At 39.0% G+C, this 10815-nt stretch overlaps 1 non-coding gene across 1 annotated transcript; it reads right to left on the bottom strand.

Moving 5' to 3' along the window:
• Positions 1-4921: 4921 nt before the first annotated feature.
• trnac-gca (transfer RNA cysteine (anticodon GCA)) lies at positions 4922-4993 on the bottom strand. Its single transcript has one exon. It is a non-coding gene; the product is annotated as a tRNA-Cys (tRNA).
• Between the last annotated feature and the right edge of the window lie 5822 nt (positions 4994-10815).

Here is a 10815-nt window from a genome sequence, read left to right as displayed (position 1 = left end):
GGGTCTGTCGGAGGTTTCTTCCGTTAAAGGGAGTTTTTCCTCCCCACTGTCGCCAAGTGCTTGCTCAAGGGGGATTTGTTGGGTTTTCCCTATGTAATAATATTGATAACAGTAAGGTCTAGACCTTACTTTGTAAAGTGTCCTGAGATGACTTTTGTTGTGATTTGGCGCTATACAAATAAAATTTGATTTGATTTGATAATCACAAAGAAGTGTTTTGTTAACTCTCCTCTAGGTGGTGCTATTGAATAAGCTGTGCAGTGTTAGTGGTTCATGACAAATGAATTGTTTTCTCTCTGTATCTTCTAGTAAAAGCACCCTAGTTGTTTGTGACAGATGAATTGTTTTTATTACCTGCTCTGCTGCTGAACTTTGTGCCTGAAATGGGACACATGGGATTTATTTGACAAACTAAAAGGAAATTGCCTATAAGAACACTGGCCACATTGAAAATAAGTGTGCTGTTATATATTATGTGCATAATAGCCCATTCTTAAACGTGTCATTGCATAACCGACTGGTTCCCTCAGTCTAGCCTATAAGCAATTATGCCGTGACTGCAAACAGAAGTATCCGCTTGTGTCCACCCAGTTTAAAAGGGTTTGACTTTCTCAGTTCTGTCAAAGGCAGCAGGAAACAATCAACTCTACACAGTATTACAGTTTTATAAATCAGCAGTGGTGGAAAAAGTACTCAGCTGTTATACTTAAGTAAAAGTAGTAATACCACACTGTATAGAATTAAAATAATTCAATCAAAATTGTACTTACTGGCATCAAACTATACAACCCAAAATCAGAAAAAGTTGGGACGGTACATAAAATCTAAATTAATACAGAAAGTAGTGATTTGTAAATCATCTGTGTCCTGTATTACAGTGAAAAAAATACAGCAGCACATTATTTGAGGTGATGCCTCATCAACTTTATTCTTTGTTCAAAATTAACACTCACTTCAATTCTGATACCTGCAACACATTTCAAAAAAAGTTGGGACGGTTGCTTTTTAGAGCCACATATGTTGGCAATGAGAAAATGTTTAAAAACAATGTTCCTCAAAGAAAGATAGGGAGGGATTTGGATATGTCACCCTCTACAGTGCATAACATAATTAAAAGATTCAAGGAATCTGGAGGGATTTCAGGGCATAAAGGGCACAAGCCTGAGCTGGATGACCGTGCTCTCTGATCCCTCTGACGACACTGCATCATGAATCGTCACTCTTCTATAAGCGATATAACCAAATTGACTCAGGATTACTTTGGCACACTTGTGTCAGGCACTACAATACGTAGTTACATCCATAAATGCAGCTTAAAACTGTACGGTCCCAAAAGGAAGCCCTATGTCAACAGTGTCCAGAAGCACAGGAGACTGCTCTGGACATCTGCATCTGGGTTAGTCCAAAAGCCAGGGTCTGTCATGGTCTGGGATTGTGTCAGTGCCCTTGGCAAAGGTAACTGACACTTCTGTGATAGCTCCATTAATGCTGAAAAGTGCATAGAGATTTTGGAGCAACATATGCTGCCTTCAAGATGATCTTTTCCAGGGGGACAAGACAATGCAAAACCTCACACTGCCACATTACCAAGGCCTGGCTGTGGAGGAAAAGGGTGTGAGTGCTGGACTGGCCTGCCTGCAGCCCTGACCTGTCCCCAATAGAGAATGTGTGGCGCATTTAAAAACGTAAATTCCATCAGCGAAGACCCAGGACTGTTGCACACCTTAAGACTTGTTTGCAGGACGAATGGGACAAAATTACACCTGACACACTTAATCACTTGGTGTCCTCAGTCCCTAAATGTCTTTTAAGTGTTGTAAAAAAGGAACAGCAACATTACACTGTGGTAAACGCTTTGCTGTCTCAACTTCTTTTGCAATGTGTTGCAGGCATCAGAATCAAAGTGAGAGTTTATTTTGAACAAAGAATAAAATTGATGAGGCATCACATCAAATACTGTGCTGCTGTATTGATTTCACTGTAGTACAGGACACAGATTTACAAATCAATATTTTCAGATTTAATTTAGATTTTACATACCATCCAACTTTCTTCTGATGCATCATTGTGTGTCAGGTAAATGTTGTAAGATGAAAATGGGGCCAGTTTTAATTCATGCTGGGTAGCTTGTGAATCCCTCCTCAGGGATCACTAAAGCCTTAGTATCTAATAATAAATTTTAATTTATTAGTGGATATTTTGTATGTGAAAAAAAAGAATCAGCTAATTTAATTGTAACATGTAGTTGAATGAAAAGCACAACATTTGTTTCTGAAAAGTAATGGAGCAGAAAATGAAACCACACAACCAAAGAGCCTCAGAATTGTTCCCGAGTACAGTACTTGAGTAAACGTACTTTATTTCTTTCCACTATTGTAATTCAACCCATGAAAAAATGTGTAACATATAAAAAAAAAAGGTTTTTTGAGGTGTCACTGCCAAAACAAAGTCTAGGCCTGGTTATAAAAAACTTCGCCCTGTGATGTGGAACATCTTGTTCTCTGTCCTGTGTATTTTTCGAGGGGGGGGCGCCACTATTAGTCACAAACAGCCCAATGTAATAAATTATATCTCTTTATCTTTTTTTTTACAAGGTCACTTAATTTGATATTTCCCATTGTGTCACATATAACAGGGGTTACAGCTATCTTGCGTAAGAGCCCTAGAAATCCTGGTGTGTTTACGCTTGCAGGGGCTTTTACTCAGCAGATCCAAACCCCAATAAGATTGAGCTTGTTTTACTACTTTATCTAAGGCAAACATTAACTGCACTTAGTTTGGCAGAAAACTAGAATCTAGTGTTTTTCTTGAGGTTACAGTATATCTTTGGGATAACAGAGATGCTTTTGCAGCTGTTGACGTGCTGCAGGCATTGGAATCTTTTTCAATCCAGGCACAGAAAAACTACAACTATGGCAACTAAAGATCTCACTGTACAAAAACAAGTTTGTAATAGACTGCAAAGCATGAGCCTTGTGAACTAACACAGATGTTTTTATATTGCTGTGAATGACCAGAGTCTCTGTAGCTTGAAGAGCTCAAACTATATGTATGTTTCCTGAACCTGCATGAAACCTGGATTCATTGTATTCTTGCTGGCATAACACTGTATGAGTCTTTGTGGGATGACGGACTCACAAAGATTTTTTCCTTTTAGTTGTACTGTGCATGCTGCAGCTGTGGAATAATATTGATGTTCTCCATTCTTCTTCTGTTTTCCACCCACACACATTTTCATCTCCAGTTAGACTTCCAGATAAACAAACATTTAAGAGCATCTTATATAACTCATGCCACTGTAGTCTACTTTTATGCAAAATATTTTAGGACTGAACAAAATTTCTTATCGACTATGACTTACAAGATGTGTCTTTTCTGTGCAGTGAGTTAATAACACATTCTAAATTCATCTTGAAAATATGGGAAAAATGTCAGCCAGCCATCTACTGCACTGTTCTTTGTGGTGGTGTGACTGTTGACCACCAAAATCTAATTAGTTCATCCTTGAGTCAAAGTAAACTTCTGTGCCAAATTTGAGGAAATCTCAAGATATTCCTGAGATACTGCGTTCACTAGAATGGGACGGACATGTATGTACGGACAACCTGAAAAAAAAAAGACTTTATACAGTATATCACCCTTCAAAAACAAAGTTTCAAAATGCTAAACAATAAAACCAATAGGAAATAGATTAACAACAACAAATTAACATCATAAGATCTTAATTAACTTCAAATAGTGCCTCTGGCCACAGCTGTCGCTGGTGTGGAGTTGTAAAAAAAAATGGGCTGAGACAATTTGTAACCTGCAACACAGCAGAAATAAAGTCTGTCATGTTGCCAAGAGACTGTCACAAGCTGTCAGTTCAGGAATTATTGAGGCTGACAGACAGAGAAGGTTAAATTGTTATTGCAGGTTTATGAAGCTAATAGAAGGCCGAGGTGAGCCTGGGACAAAGAAGCCTCTCTTTACTCAGACTGCTTGTACATTTCCATACCACAGGGATTTTATTACTAGGTCTCCAGTTAACATTATTCCTCAGAAAGTTAACCATGACCTGTCTGACCCCCAGTTTTTGTTCCATGGCTCATTACATCAAGACGCTTCAGGGAATATCAAAATCTGACAGCAATGACAATGTTGAACACACACACGCACACACATGCACACACAACCCTTTGCTGAGAGCTGCAAACCAAAAAGTCAGGAGAAATGGAAAAAGAAGAGAATGGAAAAAAAAAAACAAGTGACAATCACATAAAAAGATGTGACAATGTTCTGGGCTCGAAAAAACACTGCAAAGTTTCCTGGAGGCAACAAGTTCCACTGAAAGTCACTAGGTTTCAGAAAAGGGTCTGTTTGCTTCTTCCTTCATCTTCAGTCACACATACTAACAAATTAGCAAGTGCCAACACAAAATGAACTGCCAGATAAAGCCTATATGACAAATACAAGACTTTCTCCAGTGTGAGAAATTCTTGCATACAAGTGAGTTTCATCACAGTCCAGCAAGTTGGTCCCAAATACTGACTGAGTGTACTCTCTGTCAAGCACCATATGAGATCTTGCATTTTCTGCCTTAGCGTCAAACTCCTCTAGTCCCACTTCACTCATGTGCACTTTCATTAAGCTCATCAAATCTGCTGTTACTGCTGTGCAGGAGTCGATTTTTCTTCTAATCTCGGTGGAGGGTGCTGATTGAGATCATATATTTTCATACACGCCTCTGACTTGTACCTCTAGCCCTTCCACTACATCCATCAGCCTGAAAAATTTGCTCTCCCTCTGAGAAGCCTCTTGTTCCTTCACCTCCTGCAATTTTTGGGTTAACTTTCTCTCCTGTGAAGATTTCCCGTGTTCAGCTCTCATGAAAGGGGCTGAGGTGGTAGATGTAATCTTCAATAACACAAGCCCTTTGGCCAGGGGGCACCCAGAATTGAACTGGGGACCTCTTGATCTGCAGTCAAATGCTCTACCACTGAGCTATACCCCCACATGCATAGTGAACATCATGAATATTTAAGAGCTACCTGTGAACATTCACCTCTTGTTTTGGCCACTTGCTTTGTATATGATAATGAACCATTGACAAGGGTCAAATAATATCAACTAAGGATGATTGAACACATGAGCCGTCTCTGCAATTAAGGGATTTCTCGCCCAATGTCAGCTGGGATAGGCTACCCCCCGTGACTTTATTCAGGAATAAGTGGTATAGATAATGGATGGATGTAGATTTAACTAATCCCTAGCATGTCTGAATCTGTGTATACACTTGTGTGCTCTTAAATATTCCACTGATCCAGTACCATAGTAAACAAGGAAAATGACCCAGACCACCAGAATTTGTTCCCTGTCAGTTTCAAAATCCCTTCTGAGCATGTAGGGAATCAGTGGACAGAGTTCACTGAGGATACTGTGGCAGGTGTGTGTGTGTCTGTGTGCATAAACTACACTTTAAGTACATGTGAGTGGGCATCCATGTGCATCGGGGTTCTGAAAATCCAAACAATAGAGCTGGCAGCATCGTTTCTTTCCATGAGCTTACCCACAGTGAAATTGAACCTTTTAAGGATAAACTTAGCAGCGTCCCTTGGATGAGTTTTTACACAGCTTAGGAGTTGAAAAGTTCTCCCTGTTCTGAGTGTGCCTGTTGTGTGGCTTTCTGAGTGTGATGTGTGCCAGCAGCGCCGCTGTGTTGAGGGAGGACACGGTCACCACAGACAGTGGAAAACAGGCAGCAGCATCAGGTCGTGCTACTCATTGTGGAGGATGCTTTTGCCGCTCTTCAGTCTTTTCCAAAGACAGAATGAATAGCTCTGTTTAACCAAAGACATTCACAAGTGTTTTGCCTTTTATAAAAATTTTTTCACTCCTTATGTTTATCTTTTGCAAGTGTTTCTGGAAAAGAATAATGTTCTCCATTGTTTGCCCAAGTAAACATGCATCTAGTCAGTGATCAGGAAGAAGTCTTGGTTTGATTTTGTAATATCTCTGAGACACTGGAGCCTTTTGGAACTAAAAGACAGAAGGTAACTGTGAGAATTTTGCTTGTTTTCATTTTAATAAGATCCACTTGGACCAGCCACTGAGGTCCATCAGCATTGAGAGACTGCAGTTCGTGGACTTAATGTAGGCTTTACGTGGATCTTAAAGATAATTTGTGTAGGTTTATACCAAGATTATTAGAGCAACAGAAATGAACTAATTTGAGGGGAGTGACAGAGGTTTGAGTGTTATGAATGTCAATTGAGCACATTCCTAAATAGGATAAAAGAAAATAATGTGATTAGCTGTACTGGTGCAATTAATGAGAACTATGTGGCTATGATGTAAAGATGGGCTGAGGCTATGTTTATGGAAGAAAAATATTCTCTGACATCAGTGTAGTCTCTCTATAATGTGGTATAATCATGAACATAAGTTTAAAGGAATTTCCCCCATTATGTAAGGTGCAAGGGAAACTAACTCTGAGAAAACTGGTGCACTGAAAAAGATCTGGAGATAGAAATACTGAGGGAGACAAGGAGAGGAGCAAACAACAGTTAAAGAAGACAGAGAGACAACCAGAGCGGCAGGTCAGGTGAGTGGATAGAGTGCTATGAGGAGATGGAGAAACCTCTTTCATGTCTTAAACAGGCCACTCATGGAGGAAACAGGCTGAAGTAGAAAATTAGCTTGAATTAGAATTGAGATCCATTGACCAAACCAAAGAGAGTGCATTAAGTGCTTTTGTGTCCGAGAGTGGGGTGTCCGATCCAAACTCAAGCCCGACACAGTTGAATTTGTTTTTCCCCTTATCATTAAATGAAGCAGACATTTGAGCAGTCCAGCCATATAGCCTAAAGTTCGACTTGTGTGTTTGAACCTGATCTGGACCTTAATTTCTAAATTGAACCTTCAGGTAGCAACGGGTCCCGTTGAGCTCGGATCGGGTATATACCCTCTAGTTCCAATTCAGGATATAAAGAAACAAAGTGTTTGCTTTACAGCAAAGTACCACTAAATACTTGAATTTTACCAAATGGTACACTGCATGTGCTTTATGATGGAAATAATAATCAGAGACATGTGCCAGGTTGTTGCAAATTCTCCTGTTCCTAGAAAAATCCTTTTTTTGTAGTTCTGCTGCTGCACAATACTTTCTGCTTGCTTGTGGAATTTATAATCTAGGTTTGTGTGGTTTTCTGTGTAAATTAATAGGACTGCTTTATAGCTCTCACATAACCCTTCTAATTTAGGCACCTACTGATGTTCTCCTTATCCAACCAGATGAAAAACATTTGACTATGATGAAAAGTGTTTTACATACACAAATATTTGATTAGCATTTTCCAAAGCCGTCAGCAGCGCGTGGATGGGAATGCCACAGCCAAAATATCACCCTGCTGTCAAACAACCTTTGGTTATATACTGTATAACTGCTCATTTTGAAGTTTAGCTTGTAAAATGTAGCATTTCCAGATTCCCAAGAGATTTACATTTTCAAATCCTAGTTCTGGAATTTCACTAACCTCAAGGGATCAAAGTACAATGGCTGGAGGCAATGATACTTCTTTTTAGGATGTGCAGCTGGTTAGCCTGAGCTGAAACAGCTGCTGAGTGCCTACAAGAAAAACATCTTACAGACCAGGCTTTGTATAGTGCAAGGAAAATGAATATTTGTTGTACTGATGTTATATTTCTTACTGTTGTTACACAAATTCGAGAGAGACAAATGGATTCTGCAACTTAATGACCCTCACTGAGGTATTTAAAAGCAATATTTATTGCATAATAGCTTTTAAAAACCATTAAGCCAGACCTTAGTTGCAGTTCACAGTGATTATTTAGAGAAGGTTATCTGGATACCCCAGAAAGCTTTGCTCTGCTTTTTGTATTTATTTAGATCTGGGGTCAGGTGCTATTTTGCTACCAAGCGTGATTGTGCAGTGCATTTGCCAGTCAGAAGACAGCGCAAACTGCCTCCGCACGGTCACCTTACAATAAATATCAAAGTCTGAGAGCGGATCCTGAGAAACATCCACAAAATCAACTGCTTCCCTATGTGTGTGTTGCAGTATGGAAACAATGCCACTTTCTGAAGAGAAAACATAATCCTATAAAAGGAAAAGGAGGGAAGAGAGTCATAAAGGATGGGGTTTGAAAAAAAAAGAAGGCCAATTATGAACATTTCTGGCATTCGCAGGCATTTTCTGTAGGTGAAGCAGTCAGTCCATCCTAGAGCCACCAGAGCAGCACCCTGCAGGGAGCCCCTGCATTCCTCCTATTGGTCACAGCGCAGCGGAACTGGCTCAGTGCCGACCACAATAGGAAGAGCTCCTTATAACAAGAATGTTGGATATCGGGAGGCAGGGATATTGTTTGACCTGGCACAAGTAAACAATCACAAGATTGTGTGTGTGAGAGGCTTAGAAAAAGACAGGAACTTTACTCCAGTGGAAAACATGACTGTGTTCTTCTTCACATGGTGCTGGCATTTCCTGTTCAGAGGGTCTGCTTGATATTTATGGAAGACAGGCTCATGAGAGGACTTTTATTTTCTTTATGATACTGTTTCTGTAAATAGACATACTAAGAGAAAAAGCAGATGCTTCACAAACAATTCGATCCAAGCTATGTGTAATCTGTGTTGGCATGAGAGCTGCCTTTTACTGAGTACACACATAGGTGAACTACCAGCGTCCATCAAACCCTGAAAGCTAATGCTGCTCATCACCAACACTTCGTGGAATGAGAGATGGAATCACGAGGAGAAGCTGCAGTACATCACTTCACTTTGATCACAAGCCTAAAAAGTTGGGAGCCACATTCCAAAACAGTGCTCAGAACTGTTTTTAAAAGCCAGTGAGCACAATTAAATTACATGCAATATATAAAACCACAACCTGTCAGAGGTCTGTTGTTTGATACTGATACTGTGCTAACATCTTTGTTCTAGGCCAAAGATAAAAAGTCAGACCAAATAAATTCAGATATTGGCTCCATGAGGACATTCTTATCTAACATTTGCATATTTCCTAGATTTTTTTATTTGGACATGAACTTATTTTGGACTTATCGTCATGTCATTAGATTAGAAGCCACATATCTGCCCTTTGTTTGGGTGAGTGTAGGACTCTGGGATGCTTTGTTTTAAGGGTAGGTTAGGTCAGTGTTGCTCATTGTGCAGCTCTGAATATTTATGACGGCATTGCCAGACACCCCCCTCTTTGGGTAAACACCATTTAACTCATACACCGAGCTTCCACGTAAACACTCACTCATTCTTTGGCACATTTGTGTTTTATCAAAGGAGGCTGTCTCGAATGTCAGTGGATCTGCAGACATTTTGTTGTAACCTAAAATATTAGACACATTAAAATCTGAGCTTACAATGCTAGTGAGAGTCACCAAGTCATTAGGATTCCTAGATAGAGTACTTTATTAAATCCCAACGGGAAATTCTGGCTAAAAAGAAATTCTCTGAAAGATTAGACATCTGTGTGAAATGTCATGGCAATGCAGTTAACTGTTTAGATATTTCAGTCTGGTCCACTTTTTTTTTTTTTTTCTTCCTTACTTTTAAAAACTAGTAACTTCTAGACAAATTACCAACAGGGATTATGAAGATGTAAATCTAAATGTAGAATGACAAATTTTCACTGTAGTTTAAATTACAAAGAGATTAGCCAAGTTGGAAAATAAATTAATGCCACAAAATGTTAAATTTTATTGCTATTGCAAAGACAATCACACAAAGAGTTTGATTAAAAAGAACAACACATTTTTCTTAGTTACATTTTGCAATGTACGCCAACATTTATTTATTTCAATATAACGTCCACAAGGACAAGTGCAAACCTGCCTGAAATTCATGAGCAGAAGACAAGAGGAATAAGTAAAAGTTTAAGTACAAACAAAAACACAATATAATGATGTTAACATTCATAAACTGGTTTAAAAAAAAACAAAAAAAAAAACTTCTCTTTACAGATTAATACTAACTCGATATACATTTCAGTACTTCTGAGAAATTCTCACTTCTCTGTTCCCCAGAATCTGAAGGCAAATATCACATTTATAAACACCTGGGCTCTTCAGTTGACCATGTCATTGTTTATCTATTAACAAAACTGAACTATTTGTTTGGACTTCTTGGCATTTTCCCCACTTTTCCACAACAGATGTTTCCCCCGTATTTAAAGAGCATCAACTCTAGTGGCAACCTTGCAGTTGAGTTCAAAATAAAAACTTGTGCGATTTCCAACAAAACAAATACATTAAACTGCAGTATCAACACAAATGTGAGGTTGAAATAGTGGCACATTGTGGGGAAAAAAAAAGGGTGGTGAATGATATGTACAGTACATTGGGTGACACTTTGATAATCTTTTGGGTTCATACCATTACACAGAAGTCCAATAACACAATAAAAAGTGCTTGAGATTGTCCTTAAAAACTATGATAACTACCATTTCCATCTTAAACTCAGGCACTGATATGGCTCTGAATATTTAATTGATGACGTGATGTAACGAACACATATAAATAAACATAAAACAGTGGAATAGTTCATGTCTGGCTTCAGTGTAGGTGCTGGTTTTTAATTCCTTTGTTAAGCAGAACCATCTGTCAAAACCCTTTTACTTCCTTCAACAAAACTCATCACAGAAGGTATGTCTGGGTCAGCTGAAGCAGAACTGGTTTTGATGTGAGCACATAGCGAGTGAAGTCATTTCCCCAAGAAAGCGGGAGGCTGCCTCTCCTCAGCTCGAAAGGCTAATTGGGTTTAAAAAAAAAAAAAAAAAGAAAAGGGGGTAACACACAGGGGAA

This window comes from Monopterus albus, unplaced genomic scaffold (assembly GCF_001952655.1).
Source record: "Monopterus albus unplaced genomic scaffold, M_albus_1.0 scaffold85.1, whole genome shotgun sequence".
In the NCBI taxonomy this organism is placed as follows: domain Eukaryota; kingdom Metazoa; phylum Chordata; class Actinopteri; order Synbranchiformes; family Synbranchidae; genus Monopterus; species Monopterus albus.
This window is presented reverse-complemented; position numbering and strand designations above follow the sequence as displayed.